Genomic DNA, 24,550 nt, shown 5'->3' with positions numbered 1-24,550 from the left:
GAGGCCCATGAGCCAAGTGGCTCTGTTGGAGTGAGCGTTAGGGACAACGGCGGTCCTATCTTGAATAGCGAGACCCACTTTTGTCATTTACATTTTCCGATGCCAATAGAAAACTAATTCACGTAGCATTTTTTTGTGCGGCCGCACATATCGCACACAGCAGAAACCTCCACTGGACAAAGGGGGTTGCAGGAGGTAAACGTAAAGGAGTAACCCACTTTGTCTGAAGCTACGCTAGCTCACTGACTCTACTTTCATCAGTCCTTGAGTGGCGTCAGCACAAAACCGCTTCGCTTCGCGGTCCAACGGCGCAAGACGGGGAAGAATAAATGCCAGCGGGAAATCTTTGCTGCAATCGTTCCGCAGCGAGGGGAGGCTTTCATTAGTGACGCTCGACACCGAGTATTATTATGTTGTGTGTATCCACGTCGAAGCACCGTTTGTGTACGTGGGCTCCCTCTAGTGGTATGTAAAAGAATCACTGCCTGAATTTAGTTCAGTTCGATTTAACATATGTTCAAAACATTGTTTTTTTATATTTAGTTATGTCCATCCATCCCTTTTCTGAGCCGCTTCTCCTCACGCGGGCCGCGGGCGTGCCGGAGCCTGTCCCAGCTATCTTCGGGCAGGAGGCGGGGTTCACCCTGAACCGGTCGCCAGCCAGTCGCAGGGCACACATAAGCAAACAACCATTCACACTCACATTCACTCCGACGGGCAATTTAGAGTTTTCAATCAACCTACCACGCATGCTTTTGGGATGTGGGAGGAAAGCGGAGTGCCCGGAGAAAACTCACGCAGGCACGGGGAGAACATGTAAACTCCACACAGACGGGGCCGGGGATTGAACCCCGGTCCTCAGAACTGCGAGGCAGACGCTGTAACCACTCTTTTCCCGTGCCGCCTATTTAGTTATGTATCATTTTTATTTATATTTCATGTGCAATACATTTGAATCATTGAAGTAAAAGATGGTTTTCTGACATTCAAGCGCAGTGTTAATCTTTAAACTGTGCAAAATGTAACAGTGCCTTACAAGAATATAAATATATATAATTTTAGGACTAATGTTGGTCGTGATGGTGGTACTTGGAGAGCGAAAAGTATTTCTTGAGGTGGTAAAAAGGAGGCTGTAAAAAGAACCACTTGAGAACCACACAGTTAAACAGTTATAACACCGATTCGTTAGCCCGTCCATGGTGTTTTGCATGGTGTGTTAGCATTAGGCTGGCGGAAGGCACAGTTGTGTAAATTGTGTGCTTGTTTTAAATACTCAAGGTGTAATTCACTTTATTTTATATTTTGTTTGTTAGTTGGGAGTGACAAATAAACAGCTTTTGCACTTATTTCAAGAATTGCACGCGCCTCAGATGTGCGATCTCTCTGTCTTGCGGCAATTTTAAGATATCGCAGGTGGGACTTGAAGCCAAAGATGGATGACACTGAACTTGTCGGCCAATTTAACATTTCTGGGACTGTAGGTGTCCAAGATGGAACATCCGGAGGTGAGCAAGATGGATGGAGAGGCCTGACCATGATGAACGACTGGAGACAAGTTTGTTGTGTGTTGGGATTGAGACAGAGTGAGTGGTGAGTTTTATATTTATTAAAAAAAAAAAAAAAAAAAAAAGGTCAGCTCATGGAGAAAATCCAGACGTGAACAGACAACATGGACTTAGATGGGTTAGGGGGCAAAAAAAAAGATAAAAACACAACTTTGAAGCATAAACCTTCATCCAAAGTTGACTCTAATGTTGAAGAAATGGTCTTTATTACAAATGAAGCAAAGTTTTGGACGTTCCTGGACAACATAACCTGTACACACACACACACACACACACAGTATATAATGTATATAAAAGCACATACTCCTCACACAAATGTCACTCCACTCAAGTACTACAAGTACACTGCTCATTGAAGGCTGATTAAAAAAAATACTAGAAGTACTTATCTGTACATAACAGTTCTCAGAAAAGCAACAAAGGGAAACACAGAAGTACTACAAGTATTGATAAAACACAAGCACTGCGACAACATTCCTCACACATGCAGCGCATAGGTATCGGAATCGGAATCAGAATCAGCTTTTTTTTGGCTAAGTATGTTACAATATTCGTTCATTCATTCATTTACCGTACCGCTTATCCTCACGCGGGTCGCGGGCATGCTGGAGCCTATCCCATCTATCTTCGGGCGAGAGGCGGGGTACGCCCTGAACTGGTCGCCAGCCAATCGCAGGGCACATACAAACAAAACATTTTTTTTATATTTAGTTATGTCCATCCATCCCTTTTCTGAGCCGCTTCTCCTCACGCGGGGGACACCCTGAACTGGTCGCCAGCCAATCGCAGGGCACATACAAACAAACAAGCATTCGCACTCACATTCACACCTACGGGAACATGCAAACTCCACACAGGCGGGGCCGGGATTTGAACCCCGGTCCTCAGAACTGTGAGGCGGAGGTGCTAACCAGTCCGTCACCGTTCCGCCTATTTCGTAATACACGCAAGGAATTTGTCTCCAAGTAGTACAAGTCTTCTTCTTCTTTGCCATAGAAGGAAAGTACTACAAGTACTGATAAACATTACACGTACTGATAAAATATTCCTCACATATTGTAGGAACACAAAAGTAGTACAGGTACAGATAAAACACTACTCATAAAAGTGTCACATAAAGATATGATTACTCCAAACGTGCACACACACGGCAGTGCCTGTGTGGTGGCGCACATGTGTGTTGCTGAGGTCATGGCGATGAGACCAGTTAATGAGGACTTAACGAGCGTCCGGCGACCACGGGCCGCTTTGCTCATGATGACTTCCCCTCACTCCGTCCGTCCGTCTGTCCGCTCGCGCTCTCCCAACAAAAGCAACAGTGTGCTCATATGTGCGCTAATCGCATGAAGCCGGGATGCTGTCTGCTTTCACGCACATGCATGCACACGCATACTACAGTAGTACTACTACAACTACATACAACTACTTCCTTATCAGACTGAAAGAAGGGCAAATAACACCTCATAGGAATATTTGTTTTGTACTGTTTTATGCATAACGGAGGTCTAAATGAAATCTGGTTGAAGTTTGACATCTACTGTATGCGGCTCGTCGACTGAATGCCGAAAAGCAATGAACGGCCGTCAGGCTTGCAAAACAGGTGGATTTGAAACCCGCTTCACCCTATTTCTTGTCTTGCAGAAATGAGCCTGTTTTGAGGGGCTGGTCCTATCTGATGCAAATGAGTGTTCACCACGACAACTGGGGACGAGGCCAGGGGCTTCTCTGTGCGGCACCGAAGCCCAGGCTGTGGGACCAAAAGAGAGCATATCCATTTTCACTGGTTGGGGCAGCACTTCATAGACTTGTCAGTTCGTGCGCTCGTCCGTGTATGTGGAGGACGCGTCGGCAAACGCAAATACTGTACACCTCCACCACGACCACGTTGACAACTTCATTGTTTCTAACGGTGTAGTACGGATGCGGTTTGAAAGTGTCTCCGGACCTTCAGCCGGCCAAGCATCCGAGTCACGGACAGAGAAAGTCGGCGTAAATTAGCCGACTTGTGACGTCTAAAGTTGTCAAAATTGAGAATGTCTCGCTCACGACACATTTTGGGAAATACTGTAGATAACAAAAGATTGACTTCAACTTCACACTCGATGGGCGGGCAACCACTCCAGATGCACAAACATTTGAATACAGGACATAAAAAAAGTCACCTTTCCATAATATCCATCCATCCATTTTCTGAGCCGCTTCTCCTCACTAGGGTCGCGGGCGTACTGGAGCCTATCCCAGCTGTCATCGGGCAGGAGGCGGGGTACACCCCGAACTGGTTGCCAGCCAATCGCAGGGCACATACAAACAAACAACCATTTACACTCACAGTCACACCTACGGGCAATTTAGAGTCTCCAATTAATGCATGTTTTTGGGATGTGGGAGGAAACCGGAGTGCCCGGAGAAAACCCACGCAGGCACGGGGAGAACATGCAAACTCCACACAGGCGGGGCCAGGGATTGAACCCGGGTCCTCAGAACTGTGAGGCTGACGCTCTAACCAGTCAGGCACCGTGCCGCCCTTTCCATAATATGTCCTCCTAAATTCTCCTGGTACCATAAATTCTTTCATTTGGGGAGGACATTCACGGGGAGAATATGAAATATTACGCGATACACGCTCCCGTTCTCTGACCTTTACAACTACGAGCTCTTAAAGGAAAATATCAGATGTTTTCCCAGAAGGTAAAGAACACGACAGGGCCCATTTTCAACTAAAAATGGAGATCAACTGTGCAATTTGGGCCCTTTGTTAACACCACGACTGCGCTTATCTTGGGGCTTGGAGAGGCAAACCTTTGAAAGAAGGTCAAGAAGGGGATGTTTTTGAAAAAAATTAAATCAGTGTGATGGATGCCACGTAAAGAAAAAATAAATACAAATGCGTTCAGGACTTCAAATCCAAAGCAATGACATCACATTTAATGAGGTAAACATATCAAATCCAATTGATGGAATTGATCGGAAAATAATCAATAGCTCCAACCCCGAGTTCCAATTAGCCCTCTCTGACGGATTGATGCCCGCGACTGCATCGAAATACGCTACAAATATATAAATAAATACATAAAGTGCAACTAATAAAGTTGAATACAGTGTTATATTGCCTCTTTACCATCATCTTTCTTTTCAAGTAAATAGAAATACGATATAGACAATGGTAATTTTAGCATGCGACATTTTGATCATTTTTGTTCATCTTTTATTGACTCCTTTTTTTTTTTTTTAGCTGGTTCAATAGTTCAAAGTGCACTAAACCAAACAGCATGCCTGCTTTACTTACAACTCGGTAATTTGGTCCCTACATTACGCGACTTTTCTTTTTTTTCAGGGGAAGCGACTCGAAGCTTTAATTCTCACTGAAGTCTGCCGTAAACTGAAGCTATCTGCTGAGCAAAAAGGCATTCGAGACCGTTAGCTAAGCCGATTGCTCACTGCGTGCACGTCATTTTCAGTGAGTTGTTTACCTTGCGAGGCCTTGAGACAAATATTTAATGTTTGATATTTTTTAGCTGGCGAGCTGGAAAATTCACCTTGTGCATGCTTCTTTTTGGATTGGCCACCTGAATTTCTACCCTCAGCACGTTGCACTCATAGGCATATATTCTTTGTCCTCTGCAAAGAATCAGAAACGTTACTGCTGAGGAGTTGTAGCCGTACGTCTGTGTTATACTGCCCCCAGAAGGAGCAGCATAATGTCCATCGAATAGATCAAAACAGTTTAATTCTTTATACTCCAGTTACATTATGTCATTGCAAAGATTCTATAGCGTATGATAGCTAAGAGTGCTATTTTTCCTCATTAAAATGCACATTACAATTATTTTTTGATGGATTCTTGGCATTTCCATTCGTTTGAACAGGGAAAGATGGTTTGGGAGTGTTTTGCGTCATGAGTGTCGAGACGGAACAAATTCAATTTGTATCTTCTCCAATGCTGCGGTAGCTCTCAAGTCTTAGCTTATCTTTGAGCGGCATTATTTTTTTGCCAGCGTCTTGACCTTTAAGTCCATTCTGGTGGTCCATCCAACCTTGCCTCCAATTCAAAGCAAATAGAAAGCACTCAAGCTAATCACGGCGGCCTCCGTAGTGCCCGCGGCCTCCTTCCATTTGGCCCGAGTGCAGCGGTCGCCAGGCGGCCGGACGGCCACTCGATCAGCACTCGACGGCTTTTACTTTGCGCCCGCAAACGACCAGGGAGCCCGATTAACGAGGACGACGCGACAAGCCAGCTGGCGTCCGGATGCGCTTTGATGGACTTTGATCAAATGTCCGCGAGGTGTCGACAAGCTCTTTGTTTTCGTCTCGTTTACATCAATCAGACGGCGGCGCCTTGACCACTAAAAGTTCACACAGGCGACCTTTCATCGCTAAGCTACAGCTAAATGCTAAATGGCTGCAGGACGTCAGAAAGTCTCGAGACATTTTTATTTAGTTCAATTAGACAATACCTTGACCACTAAAAAGTCAACTTTTCACCGTTAAGCTACAGGTGAATGCTAAAAGTTCACTCAGTCCACTTTTTATTGCTAAGACACAACTAAATGTTAAAATGTGGAATGGCTAAAATGCTAAAAGGCTGATGTATGTCAACAAGTGTCCAGCCGTGCTCGTTATTTTCACCTCATTTAGTTCAGCCAGACACCTTAACCACAAAAAGTCAACTTCACTGCTACGAACTGGCTGCAGGACATCAACAAGTCTTCAGATGCGCTCTTTATTTTCACCTTGCTTACTTCAATCAGACAACTGCTTGAAGTTCACTCAGTTAACTTTTCATTGCTAATCTCAAATGCTAAAATGCTACATGCAAAATGTCTAAAGGACATCGACAAGTCTCGAGTCCCGCTTTTTATTTATACCTAATTTGATACAGACAATGCCTTGACCACTAAAAAGACAACTTTTCACTGCTAAGGTTCAGCTAATGCTAAATGGCTAAATGCTAAAATGCTAACTGGCTGTAGGATGTCAACAACTCTCGAGACGTGCAGCAATCATCCGACACGCCTTGAAGTTCAACGACAACTTTTAAGCGCTAAGCTAAAGAGCTAACCTCGTGACTTTTTTATTTCACACGCACACACAAATATTTTTAAAGGCTTTCTTCCCCTTGTTGCCATGGCAACCACAAACTAAGACCTGACCTACAAGATTGGTTGTGTGTGTGTTTGTATGTTTGTGGTGTATGTTTTGTATGGTGAGTGCGCGTGTGCATGCGTGTTCGTGGTGAGTGCGCGTGTCCTGTCCAGATGCCTGGCTGTGGTTTATGGATATTCATTACAGAACCATTACAGCTGAGGTTACACGGGACAGGAGGGATGTTTTATCTGGGAACGCATAAAAGATACACACAAGCGCGCACACACACACGCACGTCCATATCTCTTGACACGGGAGAAATGAAAGCATCGATCATCCGTGTGGCGGCGACGGACCCGCTGATGAGAAGCAAATCCGGCAAACACATTTGTTACAAAATGCAGGCCAAGGAAACGGCGTCCCCAAATGCCGAACGGTCGCAAGGCGGCCGTCGGCGACTAACACGCGATCAGGCATATCCACTTGTATGCCTTTCTGTGACTCTTCCAGTCTCTCTGCAACCTGCCGATGACACTGTAAGCCAGGACTACTCGATATCCGGTCGACTGTGTGCATCAATGACAAAGTGAGTAGCGACACAAAAGTACACTGTAAGTGCCGTCTACTATTTTCTATTTTTTTCGAGTTTTACTAGTATATGTTGTACTTTTCGTTTAATATTATGCCGTACTTTCTATTACTCGTGTATTTTTGATCTTTTCTTTTTGAAAGTAGTCATAATAAGAGTAGCTATTTCTCTTTGTATGGTTCAAGATGTCGTAAAGCGAGGACTGCCATGTAATTCTGTGAGACGTGCTCGCAAACCCGGGAGAGCACAAAGCGGCCTGGATGTCATCAAGCGAGCGTCCCGTGTAAACACATTTAACACCTGAGGGCTCCTCGCTGGGATTTACATGCAATTTATTATTTTTTTTCTCTTCTAAAGTGACGACAGATGTGCGTTTCAATCTAATTGCGTCGTTTCAGCACTGGCGTTGGCCCATTAGAAGGTTCATGAATCCTGCGGGCTGACAGCGCTCCTGTCCTCCAGACGCAGTCCAGATGTCCCGGTGGACCCGAGGAGATGTTCCCAGGTTGTAAAGACGGCGCCAAAGATAAACAAGACGGCGGGGGGCGCTGAGTAGAGGGGAGCGCAACCGACCCCGAGCTCTCGTCTCTCTCGAGCGACCGCCCGGCGAGCGTTCAGGCCGCGTCGCTGAGCTTGTGGAACTCAGGAAATGCGGGTTTAATTTCTTGACTGATAGACCTTCCTCAGATGTTCCTCAGTCAAGCAAAGCCTCAAACTTCCACCACCATAACAAGAAAAGAAAAAAAGAAATCCCCTTTCACGCAGAATGAATCTTCTGGTGCTCGCTGCTCTTCTGGCCTCGTCGCGGCTTCATTGATTTTCGGATGAACAAATTCATCCATAGTATTAGATATGCTTCAAACGTCTGAAATGCTATAACATCAACAAAAAGAATAATGAAAATATACATGCATAGAAAAGATTTTAAATAGATTTTTTTTTTTTTTTTTTTTTTTAAATGTGTGTAAATGCTCACATGATACAATTAAAACATCTATGTGAATCTCTCCATGTGATTAGATGCTCGCTTTGGAGTTTGATATTACTATAATCAGCAAAAAAAAAAAACAGGGAAAAATACGATTTTAGGTTATTTATAATGACTCTTAGTAGGTTATCTAATATGTATTTATTTATTTTTAAATTGTTTTTTTCGGGTGATTGTTCATACAATAAAATGAAATGATCTAATATGCCTCATTCTCACCATGCTATTAGATATGTTCCAATAATAATAAAACAAATTTAATCAAAACAAGGATCATTATATAATTGTTTTAGGTGACTGCGCAAATGCTAAATTAAAACAAAATGAATGTGAATTCGTCCATGGAGTTACAAAATTCTATTTGTATTATTATGTTAATAATGTGAAATTATTTTTGTGTAAACGCTTACACAATAAAATAAAACTAAAACTACAACGAGAGGGAATCTCTCCATGGAATTAAATATGTTCACTTAATCCGATGGTATTTTGGGGTAAAAACATTAATTTAGAAATAACTGATTTCAATTTGTAATTATTTTCACAACTTTTGTTAGTTTGAGAAAATGTGTTTTTAGTTCCACTGAAAATACACAACAAATGGCTTTTATTTTTTGCAAAAAAATAAATATAGTTTATTTTGTGTTCGAGCACGAGCCTCACAGCGTAATCAGCAGTATCGTCCCACGCGAGAAACGCGCGGAAGACTTAGCGAGTAAGTTAAAGGACACAAGGCGGGATGGCAGGGAACAAAAACAAATTCTCTTTCAAGCAGCGCCAGGCCGCAGAACGCGCTGTGGCCGACTTCCAGCCACACCCAACTCGCCGGCGCCTTCATTAAAACCTCTTCATTTGGCCGCAAACTTTTATCGTCTTCCTCGATTTGACGCGCTCTCGCATTGCAGTTACGTCATCATTGTGTATATATACAGTACATATGTTTTTCGGCAACACATTTTTCCGTCGTGATTTTTATGTCCACTTTTTCTCGTTCTAATACGTCCACATTTTCTCTATTTTCAACATTTTTAAAAAACGATTTCACTCCCATATTTTCTTAACTGATTAATGACCATTCCAGGCTAGCATTTCCCCCTAAAAGTCGTCCATTTTCCAGAATTCCACTTTTTACATTAAAACGAGGGATTTTTTTTCAAGGTTTACTTTTGACGTATTTAGCTCCTTCTTCCACATTTCACAACGGATTCCAACCATTCCAACTTGAATCTGTTCAGCTCATTCGGGAAATATATACGGAACTATTTATGGCATTCCAGAAATCCCCAACCTTCAAACTAAAATTCCAAAATGAAGAGATATTTGACATATTTACGTTCTCGTTCCACATTTGTTGACCAATTTAACCCCTCCAACTTCAGGGCTCACATTCCACATGTCAACAATTTATTACAATGACATTTCAGTTCAGGCGTCAGCTCTTTGGCATTCAAACTGCACTTTCAAGTTATTATTTTTACTATTTACAATAATGGGAGGTAGTCATTTTGTTGAGAAGAAGTCCAAATCCAAAATGTCTGCAGGCTCCAAATGTGAAGCATTTATTGAGTGTCCAATCTGACAGACGAGCTTTGTCCTTGAAAAGTGCACATTTGGGTCAAACGCGCACACACACGCACACACACACACACACACACACACACAATTAATACCCCTGCCCCCATGACGCAAACGTTTCCGTCTGACGAATCTCACGCCGTTCAATCCATTTTCTGTTTGTTTGTTTGTTACTTACTCAACTGCAGATGGGAGGAGGCAAGCCCAGTATCTTACAATTGATTTCAAAGTGGAGTTTAACGCAAAAGGGGCTATTCCGGCCAGAAGATTTGAGGCACGCTTGACGGGGAACAAAGAAAACTTCAAGCAGTGAAGCACAATGGTCATTGCACCGGACTATTGCAATATTAGTCGTTCGAACTGCTCTAAGTGCTAGAGGACTCTGCATCTTTTTGCACAATTGTTTTTTGTCAATGTCTTGATGTCCCCAAAGTGTTCTGTAAATTGACTGTCTGTTGTACTAGAGCGGCTCCAACGACCGGAGACAAATTCCTTGTGTGTTTTTGGACATACTTGGCAAATAAAGATGATTCTGATTCTGATTCTGAACAAGGACAACAATGTTGCGTGACCACGTCAGATTGGACTAAATAAAACAGGGACTGTGGCTAAAGACGACATCGCCACATAACGCAAGCACATCTTTGATACTCGCTTACAACATGTGCTTGAACTTATCCGAGAGACTGTTGACCCGCCCTTTTTAGTTGCTGCTGTTTTAGTTAGCGACAGAGTCCGAACGGGCTCAGCAGTGAAATCTTTCACTCGCCTGTGCAATGGCGGCTTGGTCTCTGCAAATTAGAAGTTATAGCACTGCACTGCAATGCACAACATTACTGAGTTTAAAATAAAATATACAATATATTACAAAAAAAAAAACATAGTCTCGAAACCATGGTTGAAAATGTTCTTCTGGACGATGAGGCATTTTTATATTTTGACTTTAATGCCAAAAATGCCACGTTTAAGTTGGATTGAGAGAGCGTTCTACATTTGTGGAACGTATCGTAATAAAGTTGAGGATTGAGCAGCGTTCCGTGGGCACGTTAGTGCGCTGACGACTAAATAATAAAATGTGTTGAAGTTCGTAAAGCTAGAATCAGCTTTGGTGGAGGAGAAGAAGCTGGAGAAAAACACTTCAATCCGTCCGTCCTCAGAAAGGGCAATCACCCTCCCGAGGCCAGCGAGACGGTTTTCCCATTTTCTGATCGAGACATTCCTCGCGTTAATGCGTGAAAGAAAGAACGTCCGTCTACGTTCCTCGCGCAGGTGCGGCGACATCGCTGAGCGGAAAAAGCTAAGATCGGCGGCGAGAGTGCGCTCACAGGCCATCGCTGGACTGGCCGGCGTCCAGATGTCTCAGCGTTTATTTCTTTTCAAGGTACGAAAAAACAAGCGTGCCGCACACTTGACACATTTCCAGAAAGACGTCAGGCAGACGGATGCAGGCGCGCAACGGTCAGCATCCCCGAAATTCCTTCGTCTTTCCGGAGAGGACGTGTGAAGTGTGCCTGGATGTTTGATTCCTCTAGCCGGTCGACATGTTGGAATGCTAAGAAGAGCTAATTGTATAATTAAACATTTGCCATTTACCCTTGACTAACGTTTCCAACTCACAACAACAGTAATTCCCGTATTTATGGTTCATGGCTCCAAAATTTCACTATTGAAATATTTTCTGTGAAGCCTTTTGCGAGCTAAAGTATTTGCTGAAAAATTTGCAGTTTTCACCAAATTCTTGAAACACCTGAAGATGCTGCCAAAGCCCTGTCTAAATAGGAAAGTAGTACAGTGATTGGTGTCAAGGAAGTATGCGAAAGAGATTCTCAACTGAGAGACAAGGTTTTTATGTCGGGGACAAGCTAAGTTTAGCCTGGGTTAGGGGTGAGGGTATTGAATATTTGTAGAATTGATTATTCTAGCATTTATCCCGGCCGTAATTCAAGTCATCATATAAAAAATTATTTTGCATTATTAAACAACAATACCAATGTCAAATATGCATCCGAAGTGCAGGTATTATTGTTGTCCACTTGAGGTTCCCATCCTCTGCGACTTTGAGTGTGTGTGGCTATAAATAAAGTACAATACCGAAGTGGGCTTTTTTTTTTTTTTTTTTTAAATTAAAAAACAAAGGCGGCACGGTGGACGACTGGTTAGAGCGTCAGCCTCACAGTTCTGAGGAGCCGGGTTCAATCCCCGGCCCCGCCTGTGTGGAGTTTGCATGTTCTCCCCGTGCCTTCGTGGCTTTTCTCCGGGCACTCCGCTTTCCTCCCACATCCCAAAAACGTGCATGAATTGAAGACTCTAAATTGCCTGTAGGCGTGACTGTGAGTGCGAATGGTTGTTTGTTTGTTTGTGCCCTGCGATTGGCTGGCATCCAGTTCAGGGCGTACCCCGCCTCCTGCCCGATGACAGCTGGGATAGGCTCCGGCACGCCCGCGACCCGCGTGAGGAGAAGCGCGACAGAAAATGGATGGATGGATGGATAAAAAACAAGTCACAAAATTTATTTTTGGTTTTTTTTGGGATTAATGGCATTTCAATGGGGAAAGATGAAGTGCTTTGTTCTACAAGCAATATCAAAGGCACGAAGGTTTGCGACTAAAATACATTTGGTACAAACACGTCTCACAAGAGAACACTTGATCATCCTGTAACTGTTTGGAGTGTTTTATAGGCAAAACAAGCCACTCCGCTGTAATTAAAGGCAGCGACTAATTGCACTGAAGTGGCGTAACCGAGCGGGAGTGCGGCTTTTTTTGGCAGACGTCCACCGCAAGGTGCATTAGAGCGCACTAGGGTGGCAAACCTTTCGTCTTTGTGAAGCAGCATGTGGCGAAGCGCACGAGGACAATCGAGCGAGACGATGACGCAGACGTCAACAACAAAAATGCAAAAAAAACAAACAAACAAAAGAAAGATTTAAGAGCTGAAAATGACAAGTTTGAAAATATGAGCGAGCCCGCACGTGACCATGAAAAACTTACACCTTATCGTGTGTGGTGTACTGGTGATGACCAACGCAGCACACCACGAGCGTAACCAGGTCGTTCGTAGTACCGAGGCTGACCCGCATTGAAACGGTCGGCAAATACAACAAAGAAGACACCTGAACTGATTGTCGGTGCTGATTGTTTTCCAAGAAGATCGGGGAGACAGAAATTACTCTCATCACACTCCACATTACATGATAATGGATGAGGATCATATGACAATCACATCTGTACAGATCGGAAAGGGACAAAAATGCTCAACTTTGGCCTGATTATCTTGATGTGTGTACTCTTCTTTACCCAGTAAACAGATTGTTGGGGCTCGTAACACACCCCAAACCACAGGATAATCACTCAGAATTCTCTTCAGATACATCCGATATTTCTGCCTTAGCTGACTTTGATCGGAAGGGAGGGAAAAATTTGGACCAGTTATCATTCTGTGTGTCCTCTACTTTGGCCAATTACCAGTTTTGAAAGGAAAAATGTATCTTAACACAGCCTACACCACAGGATAATCACTCAGAATCATCTGTAGACACAAGCAATAATCGGGCCTTTGCTGACGTGAGGGAAAATGCTCAAATTGGTCCTGATTATTGCGATGTGTGTCCTATACTTTAGCCTGGGAGATTTGAGATTGAGGGAGGAAAAAGGACTTTTATTGCCTTCCACACCACAGATTAATCGATCAGGATCATCTTTAGAGACATTTGAAAATGAGGGCATTGCTGACTTTGATCGGAGGGTGCGAATCGGGCTGAAAATTAGGTGCATTCCTTCTTTTAATTTGAGGATTATTGGCATGTGTGTACCTCGCTTTTGAGACTACGACTTGGCTATCGTTCCATTTCACATCACAATCACAAGTCCGTGGCCACGTGGATTCCCCACTGTGAATATTGACCTGGTTGAACATTTACGATTATCAGCCTGACAATTTAAAGGACAAATAACTCTGAACAGACCCTACACCCCAGGATAATCGCTTGAGTCTCCCTCCTCGCTCGGCGTCCGTCAAACCTTCCGCCTCGTCGTTTTATTTTTAGCTTTCGCTGGCTCCATGTTCTTCTTCTTATTATTAACGAGTGCAACACATTTGCATAATAATAATAGAGTCAAAAAGGTGTATGTTCTTGTTCCAGGCCTTATTAGGGCCCAAGCGCGACTCCAAGTGTAAACACAAAGATTGATGACACGCCAATGCGCGAGCACAGCCCGTAAACAGCAGAGACCTCCCCCAAGGCTTTGCCACCATTCTGCCCACTATCATTCATATACTGTATATACACCATGATATATAAATAGACAAATAATATAAATCATTCGAAAATCCTAAACAAAAATGTAAAAAGCTAATAATATATATATATAATATATATCTATAAAATAATCCTGAATAATAGTCAATATAATATATATTTGGATATACAGAGTATATACAAATATACAATCAAAAATATTTCTAATTAATTTTAAATAATGTATTTGAATTCATCCTGAAAAATAAAAAAAAACCCACAAATTTTAAATAATATACATTTGATTGCATGTTTATAAAAGTCCTGAAAGATACTTAAAAAGAAAAGCAAGAGGAAAAAATATAATACATAAAAATAAGTAAATCAATCTTTTCAGCGGAGTCATCAATGTGGTGATTTTATTCATTTATTTGTAAAATATTTTTGAGGACTTTAATTTCAATGCAATCATTTACAATAGCGACTCATCAAATAATAATACTAAAAAAATCCAAGTAAAAGACGTCAACATGGGAGCCCCTTGGTGGTGCGAATAAATCATTTAGTATTTCATAATATGTTATAAATGATATACAACATATCCTTGTTCCTTTGTAAGTATGCTTTAAAACAGCCTCTTGTCACTTTTTAAACATGCGCACATATTGTGCACCGTTAAAAGGATGACGATAAAAGAAAGAAAATCAGACTTTTTTTCCAGCTGGCCAAAAAACGTGGAGTTGATTTTTTTATTGGGCTAAGAAGATTAGTGAACATTCAGCAGCACATCTCGGCGGTTCTGACAATAAATGTCACCATCTCTGACAGCTGCTACATTTCTGCAGCGCAGATCTCGTTTCACGCTGTCACACAATTTTGCGGACATGCTCCTGTGCGTGGGCCACAATATTAGGCACGACGACCGATTAAAAAGGCCTGCACGCCGCTGGAACATATTATATATCAAGCTGTGTGCTTCATCAGGTTCGTCTGTCACAATTTAAGGAAGTCACATTTAAGACATTTCACAATTGTGGAATCCATCAAAACTTGGGCTGAGGGGGGGTAATGGAATCACTCGGTTAACTCGACTTCAAAAATGGGTCGACGCAGAATTTCTACCTCGAAGACCAAAAAAACATTTTTTTGAAATAAAAAAAGGGAGAAAACGTTTCACCCGGAAATATGTTTGCGCCGCCACAACCGATGTTTCACACGGACATTTATTGCAGACGACGGACGCAGTGTTGGGCCAGTGATAAACTGCCAAAAAGGAGACAGGGGCGTCTGTCTGTACGTGATTTTTAGGACACTGCTAGATGTGTACTGTACATATAACAAGATGTATGAGTGAGCTGAATGGTAGTTAGCATATATAGATTTTTTTTTAATCCAAAATGGTAATTGCTAGCGCGGTAATGCTAATGTATAAATTTTTTTCTATTGTGTAAATGCCAGTATGCCAATCATTATGGTAATCCTATTTGACCTAAAACAGGAAAAGTTCAGTCTGGCTGCATATCAGACAATGAGGGAAAAAAAAGCACGCGTGTCTTTTTATATCGTGTATGTGTACGTCTGGCTTCAACTCTAAGTAATATACAATATCATGTGATTTTTACAATGAAGACTTGAGCAAATGAAACGAAGGCGCATACGAGCAAAATTGGATTTTCGGCTTGCTGGCCGTGTGAACGAGGCCAAAATGTCAAACAAAGTTGGAACGCGCGCACGGGCGTTCATTTTCCATGACACACTCCGTTTGCTGCCACTTGATATGCGATACGAGCTGCTGTGTAGACACCGAGATTAGCTGCAGTCAGTACCGGGTCGGCACACGCACACACGTACTCACTCAGACACACACACACACATCTGTTCTTCAAGCCTGATTTATGATTTAGAAATGATTCCCCCCCCAACACATAAACCCTCTGAAGCACATATTATATTTTATGTCACCCACTAAAGCAAACAAAGTGTCTACTTCATGTTTCTTACTCAATGTATTTCATCTCTTCATTCTGGCAGAAAATCTCTACAAGAATTCAAACTTTTTACAGACATTACAAATTATTTTCCCCCAAATCTCTTCTTAATGTAAGAAAAAAAATCACACGCTATAATACTGTACTTTCTAAAGAAAATAGCATACAGTAATAACATAAGTAAATACAATGTAAAGAATGAAACAGTTTGCATGGCGATTTCAGGCTTCAATTCAATATATCGTGCTGATTCTTCTCGTGCGCTCACCATGGCCGACAGCGGGCAGTATAAGACTGCCGTGCAAGACGAATAATTTCACAACAACTCACTACTCACTAAGCTGCTGTAATATTGGTCATGTTTTTGCAGAGGATAAAGAATATATGCCTGTGAGTATTGTGGGCACCCACAATTTGCAGGGGATAGGAACCAGGCCCGATCGCAAACAGCAAAGATCTGCAAATAATTGACGCTCATTATAATTGCCATGACAAAAAAAAAGTAAACATCAAAAAAATTCAGAAAAAAAGCATGAACAAGAAGGCATCAGGAAAAATCCTCCAATAAGCGAAGGTTCCCAAGGAAATGGGGTTACACCCACCCCAAAAATATTTTTTTTACAAAGTGTGACTAAGGGGGACATCAGGAAAAAAAATACTGCCAATAAGCTGGGGTTTCTGTGAAAAACATGGACAGGTCCGCCCACCCCCTGCCCCAAAAAAAAACATTTAAAAATCTGCAAATAGGTGAATCCACGGATGCTGAAATGCAAATATATGGGGATCCACTGCACCGTAATATTCTTTGTCTACGGTAGTTGCTCCACCATTTGTGTTCAAATAACACTGCTAAGTGTTAGCTTGTCAATGTCGTTTTCCATGATGTGTTAGCATAGAGCTAGCGGCAAAGTTCAAGTGGGAGTCGCAAAAAACAACTTGAAACCTTTTTTTTTTTTTTTTTAAGAACTGTTTCCTACCAGAGCGCTGCTTGCTGTAAACTGAGTTGATTCATTCAAAGCGACAACAACAAGAAAAATAAAAATCAACCCGTTGGCGGATAAGCTCGTAGGTGAGCTCACTCTTATCTCAAGGCACCACTTTATAGGTCATATTATGAAGAGGTGATTTTACATTTTGATGCTTTCCCTCTGACGCAAACGGGAACTCGAGTCCAAAGCGATGAAAATAAGTTTGACAAGCCTGCCCGGAAGACTTTCAGGTTGCATTTTTCCTCAGTGGGGTCGAGCTGCGTTAAATGAAGAGCAACGTATCATCTCAGCAGCACGACGCCGCAATTAAACGAGCGCTTTTGACACGTCGATTCCGAGCAAATGTATTCCATCTTAACCGTTCAGCTTAACCCCAGCCACCGTCTGCACATAACGGGGTACGGCGTCATCCGGCTTACGCCGACGCACTTCGAGGCCACCGAAAATAGGCGGCCGAGTCAGGCGTGCCGAGACGCTAATCTCCAATCAAACACGGCGAAAAGTGGAGGTGGGATGAAGAGGAGGAAGAGGAGGCTGCGAGCCGGCGAAGAAAGGAGCTAGCTAAGATGCAAGTCAGCTACAAAGCGTGACCACCAATTCGAGGCCAGCTCCAAGATTTGCATTAACGTCTCATCGAGGCGGAAAGGACGATTCGTAGCCCCCCCTCCCAAAAAATAAAATCATAATAACAATAATAAGGGAACGCAACAGCAGCGACAACACAAACAGATTTGGGGAAGGAAAACCTTCCATGTACGAAGTCATTGAAGGCAGCACGGTGGGGGGCCTCGTGGTTACATCATTAATTGTGAATGAATGTTTGTCTACACGTGAGCCGACGTTGACTTGCAAGCAGCGCTTCGTTTGTCCAATAAAAGGTGAACTCTGAGAAGTAGGGGCATTATTGATATATATTTGAAAGCTGTATGAACCTCCCCACACTCTTAATTCATCTTCCTCACACTCCTATTAACATCTACCATACTCTTAGAAACACCTGTTAAACTCTTAAACATACAGTAATGCACAGTAGTACCGTACACTATGTACATTATATTCCTTTTAATATGTGTTTTAATTCATTTTTCTTTGTGTTTTAGGCTTGGAAGTATTTATTTTACCAAGAAAAAATGACACTGAAAATCCCATGATACAACAAATTATGAATGATTTGAATATGGAAAAAAAAAATCGGCAATGATTAACTCCAGGAAGAAAAATCATCTCATTAGGGTTTTTAAACTGTAATTAACGTTACTACTGTAATCAGAGGCTGAGCTGCACTGGAGTTGTTTCCTAAAAATATGAACACATGTAGCACCTCAAGCATTCTTTTTGGCATGTGAAACAAAGTCACCGAATGACGGCACTTTTCATTTAGGAACCGTTTCGAAAGCTCATTCATTTTCCCGAGTGGACCGTCCATCGTTTCGGGACAAAGTTTGGTGACTTTGACTTTGCACTTGCAAATGAAATAGCTTTTTTTCCCCCCCCGTCTTCTTCTTTCCGCCCTCCCTCGCTCACGCTCGCTCTTTAAGCGCATTTGCTGCGAGTACATTTCAACCTTCACTTCCCCGACTTAAGTTGCACCCACGCCGCACCGCACCGCGCCGGCCGCTTTGCATGTAAATCTCCCAAATTGAAGCGCGCCGCCTACGCCGGCCAGTCGGCCCCTTTGCGCGTGCGCGTCTTTCCTGAACCACACACACACACAAACACGCACGACAGCGCTCAGTTTGGGATGCTTCACTCCCGGCGCGAGTGTCGAAGCTGAAGTGCTCCTCACTGACCTTTCTTTTGTTTGACAACCTACGACGGCTTGGCGTCTCACCTCCATTAATGCGCACGCTCATATTTGCGTTACCGGGTGCGATAAAAGATAATCCGTTAACAAGGGTCCATTTAATCACATGGACAGGAAAATTGAAGGAGGTGCACGGCGAGAAGCTTCTTTGTGAGATTAAAAGTGTGGTTTTGTATGCAGTAATCACGTATATATATATATATATATATATATATATTGGGTTCCTCCCAATCACGGCCTTCCAGGTCTCACTGTCATTGCCCACGTGAGCATTGAAGTCCCCCAGCAGAACGATGGAGTCCCCAACGGGAGCACTCTCCAGAACCCCCTCTAAGGACTCCAAAAAGGGTGGGTACTCTGAACTGCTGTTTGGTGCATAGGCACAAACAACAGTCAGAATCCGTCCCCCCACCCGAAGGCGGAGGGAGGCTACCCGCTCGACCACCGGGGTGAACCCCATCGTACAGGCGCCGACCCGGGAAGCAATAAGTATACCCACACCTGCTCGGCGCCTCTCACCATGGTCAACTCCAGAGTGGAAGAGAGTCCAACCCCTCTCGAGAGGACTGGTACCAGAGCCCAAGCTGTGCGTGGAGGCGAGTCCGACTACATCTAATCGGAACTTCTCGACCTCGCACACCAGCTCGGGCTCCTTCCCTGCCAGAGAGGTGACATTCCACGTCCCGAGAGCCAGCTTCCGTCGACGGGGATCGGATCGCCAAGGTCCCCGCCTTCGGCCACCGCCCAGCTCGCACTGCACCCGACCCCAATGGCCCCTCCCACAGGTGGTGAGCCCATGGGAAGGGGGACCCACGTTACCCTTTCGGGCTGTGCCCGGCCCCATGGGTGGAGGCCCGGCCACCGGGTGCTCGCCTTCGAGCCCCACCTCCGGGCCTGGCTCCAGAGGGGGGCCCCGGTGACCCGCGTCCGGGCAAGGGAAAAGCAAGTCCATCGTTTGCTTTGTCTGGTCCCTCACCTAGGACCTGTTTGTCATGGGTGACCCTGCCAGGGGCATAAAGCCCCAGACAACTTAGTTCCTAGGATCATTGGGACACTCAAACCCCTCCACTACGATAAGGTGACGGCTCAAGGAGGGGAAGGTTTTTATTTATTTAATATTTTCAACAAAAAAATAGTTAGGCTAATAATAGTTTGCCATATTGTGACAACACAAATTGCTAAATTCAGAAAGGCTTCCTCTTTTGGAAACTACTCAAATAAGAAAAGATTAAGTTGGTTGTTTAATTTCAAAAGTCATTCCAGACACACAACTAAATGTTTACAATGCATTCAAAAGTCACGTTTCCACTGCAGAACCTTCCTAAAGAGCTTTTGCAGCCACAGCAATCAAAGCTATTATTAATATTTCAAAAACAATAAAGGAAATCCTCATGTCTACCTGACTAAATCCTGTATTTTTTTTTTTCTTTCTGTATATGCTAACCTGCTTCCTCTGGCACAAAGAAGGCTATAAAAGCCCACTAAAAATATGAGCTGATATTAAATATTGGACCGACGCGTCCTGAAGGCGTAAAGCCAGGAAAAAAGTGACAAATCACACGACGGTACGTGAAAAGCAAAAGCGGCGAATCCATTTCATTTATTGCAAATCCTCTTCGGGGCGTGCTTGAATCGTCAATTACTGCCCGGATGGCTTTTTCGTGACAATTTTGGGGAGAGGCAGCGTTTACAGTTAAGCCCTCGGCTGCTTCCTTATTCCTGTCAGAGAACACAGGGATTCCTTTTTAATTAATCTGGATGCCAGCGTCCTGGCACACACGCACGAGCAATGCCAACAGTTGGGCGTGACAAGCGACCAAAAGGACTTAATGCATCAATCACAGCGTGTGTAGTAAAAGTGTGTACAAGTTGGACTTTTTTTTTTTTTTTTTTTTTTTTTTTTTTAGAAAAATCTGATTTCTGATTGCCTTCACTTGGAGAAAAAGAAAATGACATTGATATTATTCAAGACATTTGCTTAAATTCTCCTGCTACCCGATCTTGCATTCACTGCCACAGAAATAAGATGAATAAATCCGTTTTCTTTACCGCTAAAGTAAAATAAGCATTTCCTGTGTGTTGGTTTCACCTAACAACAAATTGTCACAGGTGTGTGTCTCGTACACACCTGCTCCTGAGAGCATTTTTCCCACCTGCGCCTCGTTTACCATAATTACCCCTTGTATTTAACCTCGTGTCTCATTTTTTTCTGGTCGCCAGTTCGTTGTACCTTGTCGTCACGTTCCAGCGTTCCTTGTTTCCACGTCACCGACACCTAGTAAGACTAGACCCTGTTCCGATGATTGACCTTGCCTCTTTGCCTCACGTTTTTTGGATACTGTTGCCTTTTCGGATTGCCTGCCTGTGTAGCGACCTCTGCTCAGTTTATTAAACCTCTCTTTTGTGAAACTGTCCATTTGTATTGGAGTCGTGCATTTCGGGTCCTGTCCAAGAAACGTGTCAAGCAGCTTTTGTTTTTGTGGCACCTCAAACTCGAAAACCACAAAAGCAAGACTGAGAAAGGACTTTTGACGGCAAAATAAATATGTATTTGCAGATATGCAGCTAAGAAATACGCCGTGAGTGACGGTGACACACCGCGTGGCTCAAGTTGAACGTCACTGGCTTTTTCACGTGCTGTTCGTCCTTCTCTCCATGAACTGCGTCATCTTTTCTCACGATTGCAACGTATGCTTTCTACTACATACTGCAACACATAATTTGTTGGACTGTGAGGTGCCTAAATATGTCCGACTTCCAACATTTTTCTCCCTCACAATCGACGCGGCAAGCCGAGATTCAACACCTGACTTTTATCTTCTACTCAAAAGCTGTGCTGCTCTCAAATCTAAAGCGATGCAACACCGCCATCTACAGGGATCTGTGAGTCATTACATTGGTTTACAACCCTGAATTTCACAGACAGGGTGGGTGAGACCCTCTTCAACGCCTACCCGTTGAAAAACGTACTTGACGAACATATTTAGCGGTGGCAGTAAACGGCTGGATTGCAGCTGACGAATTTAAACGTCCGCTGCAATATTTTAATAAAAACAAGCTGCATGGATCGCGTGCCTAAACAGAGTCTGCTTTTGTAAACTAGCTCCTTTCTGGCCGCAGTCATGTTTTTAATGTAAGCATTGCACATCAGCAGGGATTTGCTTTTAACTACGGAAGCTGGAAAAAAAAGTCTTGACAAATGAACTCAATTTAACGGTGAAGATCGATGAATCGCCCATTTTCACCTTCAGCTCTGCACACTCGATTAAGACGATAACATCTCCGTCGCGCCTCAGGCTGGATTGCAAGGAGCTTAATATGTCCTCGGCGCCATCGGGCTGCCTGCCCTCTAAAATGGAAATGGTCCAATGACACAGCGGGAATATCAGAAATGTCGGTGCATCCGTCTTTTCCCCAGGGCTTCTCCACGGGGAGCACATCTGCTGTGGAAACTCCTCCGAAGGACATGTCCATCACCAAAGACGGACCCACTCGCTCAGTGGGCCGCCAGGGTCTCAAACTACAACCTCAACCTTCTGGTGTGTGTGACTTGGCCACCAGGAGGCAGTGTGATAAAACCCCAATTCCAATGAAGATGGGACGTTGTGTTAAACATAAATAAAAACGGAATCCAATGATTTGCAAATCATGTTCAACCTATATTTAATTGAATACACTACAAAGACAAGATATTTAATTTTCATACTGATCAACTTGATTGTTTTTAGCAAATAATCATGAACTTAGAATTTTATGGCTGCAACACGTTCCAAAAAAAGCTGGGACAGGTGGCAAAAAAGTTGATGAATGCTGAATAAACACCTGTTCGGAACATCCTACAGGCGAATAGGCTAATTGGGAACAGGTGGGTGCCATGATTGGGTATAAAAGAAACTTCCCTGAATTGCTCAGTCATTCACAAGCAAAGATGGGGCGAGGTTCACCTCTTTGTGAACAAGTGCGTGAGAAAATAGTCCCAACAGTTTAAGGACAATGTTCCTCAACATACAATTGCAAGGAATTTAGGGATTTCCTCATCTACGGTCCATAATATCATCAAAAGGTTCAGAGAATCTGGAGAAATCACTGCATGTAAGCGGCAAGGCCGAAAATCAACATTGAATGCCCGTGACCTTCGACCCCTCAGGCGGCAACTGCATCAAAAACCGACATCAATGTGTAAAGGATATCACCGCGTGGGCTGAGGAACACTTCAGATAACCATTTTCAGTAAATACTGTTCGGCGCTACATCCGTAAGTGCATCTTGAAACTTCACTATGCGAAGCAAAAGCCATTAATCAACAAGCACCCAGAAACGCCGCCGGCTTCTTTGGGCCCGAGCTCATCTAAGATGGACTGAGGCAAAGTGGAAAAGTGTTCTGTGGTCCGACGAGTCCACATTTTAAATAGTTTTTGGAAATTGTGGATGTCGTGTCCTCCGGGCCAAAGAGGAAAAGAACCATCCGGACTGTTATGGACGCAAAGTTCAAAAGCCAGCATCTGTGATGGTGTGGGTTTGTGTTAGTGCCAATGGCATGGGTAACTTACACATCTGTGAAGGCACCATTCATGCTGAAAGGTACATACAGGTTTTGGAGAAACATACGCTGCCATCCAAGCAACGTCTTTTTCACGGCCACCCCCGCTTATTTCAGGAAGACAATGGCAAACCACATTCTGCACGTGTTACAACAGCTTGGCTTCGTAGTAAAAGAGTGCGGGTATTAGACTGGCCTGCCTGCGGTCCAGACCTGTCTCCAATTGGAAATGTGTGGCGCATTATGAAGCGTAAAATACGACATCAGAGACCCCGGACTGTTGAACAGCTGAAGCTGTACATCGAGCAAGAATGGGAAAGAATTCCACCTCCAAAGCTTCAACAATTAGTGTCCTCAGTTGCCAAACGTTTATTGAATGTTGTTCAATAAACAGCAGTGGGCCGACTGGACCATCCGTCAACATACCCTGGACTCACGGCAGTGGCGTCCTTGAGCAAGACACTGATACCCCGTAATGCTCCCTGGGCGCTTCAGCTGCCTCCTGCTTCAGTGTTTTCCACTAACATGTGTATGTGTTCACTGTGATGGGTTAAATGCAGAGAACAAATTTCGTGGTCATGCATGCATGTTCATGACAATAAAAGGTGATTCATCTTCTTCTTCAAAGAAAAGGTGATGTAACACAGTGGTAAACATGACCCTGTCCCAGGCTTTTTTGGAATGTGTTGCAGCCAGAAAATTCCAAGTTCATGATTATTTGCTAAAAACAATCAAGTTTATGAGTTTGAACATTAAATATCTTGTCTTTGTCGTGTATTCAATGAAATATAGGTTGAACATGATTTGCAAATCTTTGTATTCTGTTTTAATTTATGTTTAACACAATGTCCCAACTTCATTGGAATCGGGGTTGTACTCACTGAACTCATCCTGATGACAGAAGACCCTCAGTGAATAAGTCCCACCTGCAACCACACACACCCCACTTCATGAACATACACCTTAAGAACTTAAACTCAGAAAACCATCAAGTTGGACTCTATTTACGACTCCAGTCAGATATAAACTGCTATCGTCTCGTATTGGGACAGGGGTTTGTGGGTCAGTGACCCCAAAAGGGGGGACTTATATTGACAAATGAACTTAGAGAGATCATTTTGACCTCTGCTGTGCAACTGCACGAAAACATAAGCAATTTCCTTTTAAGAAAATCATTGTTTGAATTGTAC

The 24,550-nt window shown here is 43.4% G+C and overlaps 1 protein-coding gene across 3 annotated transcripts in view; it reads right to left on the bottom strand.

The window, feature by feature from the left end:
* gfra1a (gdnf family receptor alpha 1a) overlaps positions 1–24,550 on the bottom strand; it is a 70,891-nt gene that overhangs the window by 21,444 nt on the left and 24,897 nt on the right. The window lies entirely within an intron of this gene.

This window comes from Phycodurus eques, chromosome 11, assembly GCF_024500275.1.
Source record: "Phycodurus eques isolate BA_2022a chromosome 11, UOR_Pequ_1.1, whole genome shotgun sequence".
NCBI classification, from domain to species: Eukaryota; Metazoa; Chordata; class Actinopteri; order Syngnathiformes; family Syngnathidae; genus Phycodurus; species Phycodurus eques.
Note: the sequence above shows the minus strand (reverse complement) of the source record. Positions and strands in the feature narration are given on the sequence as shown.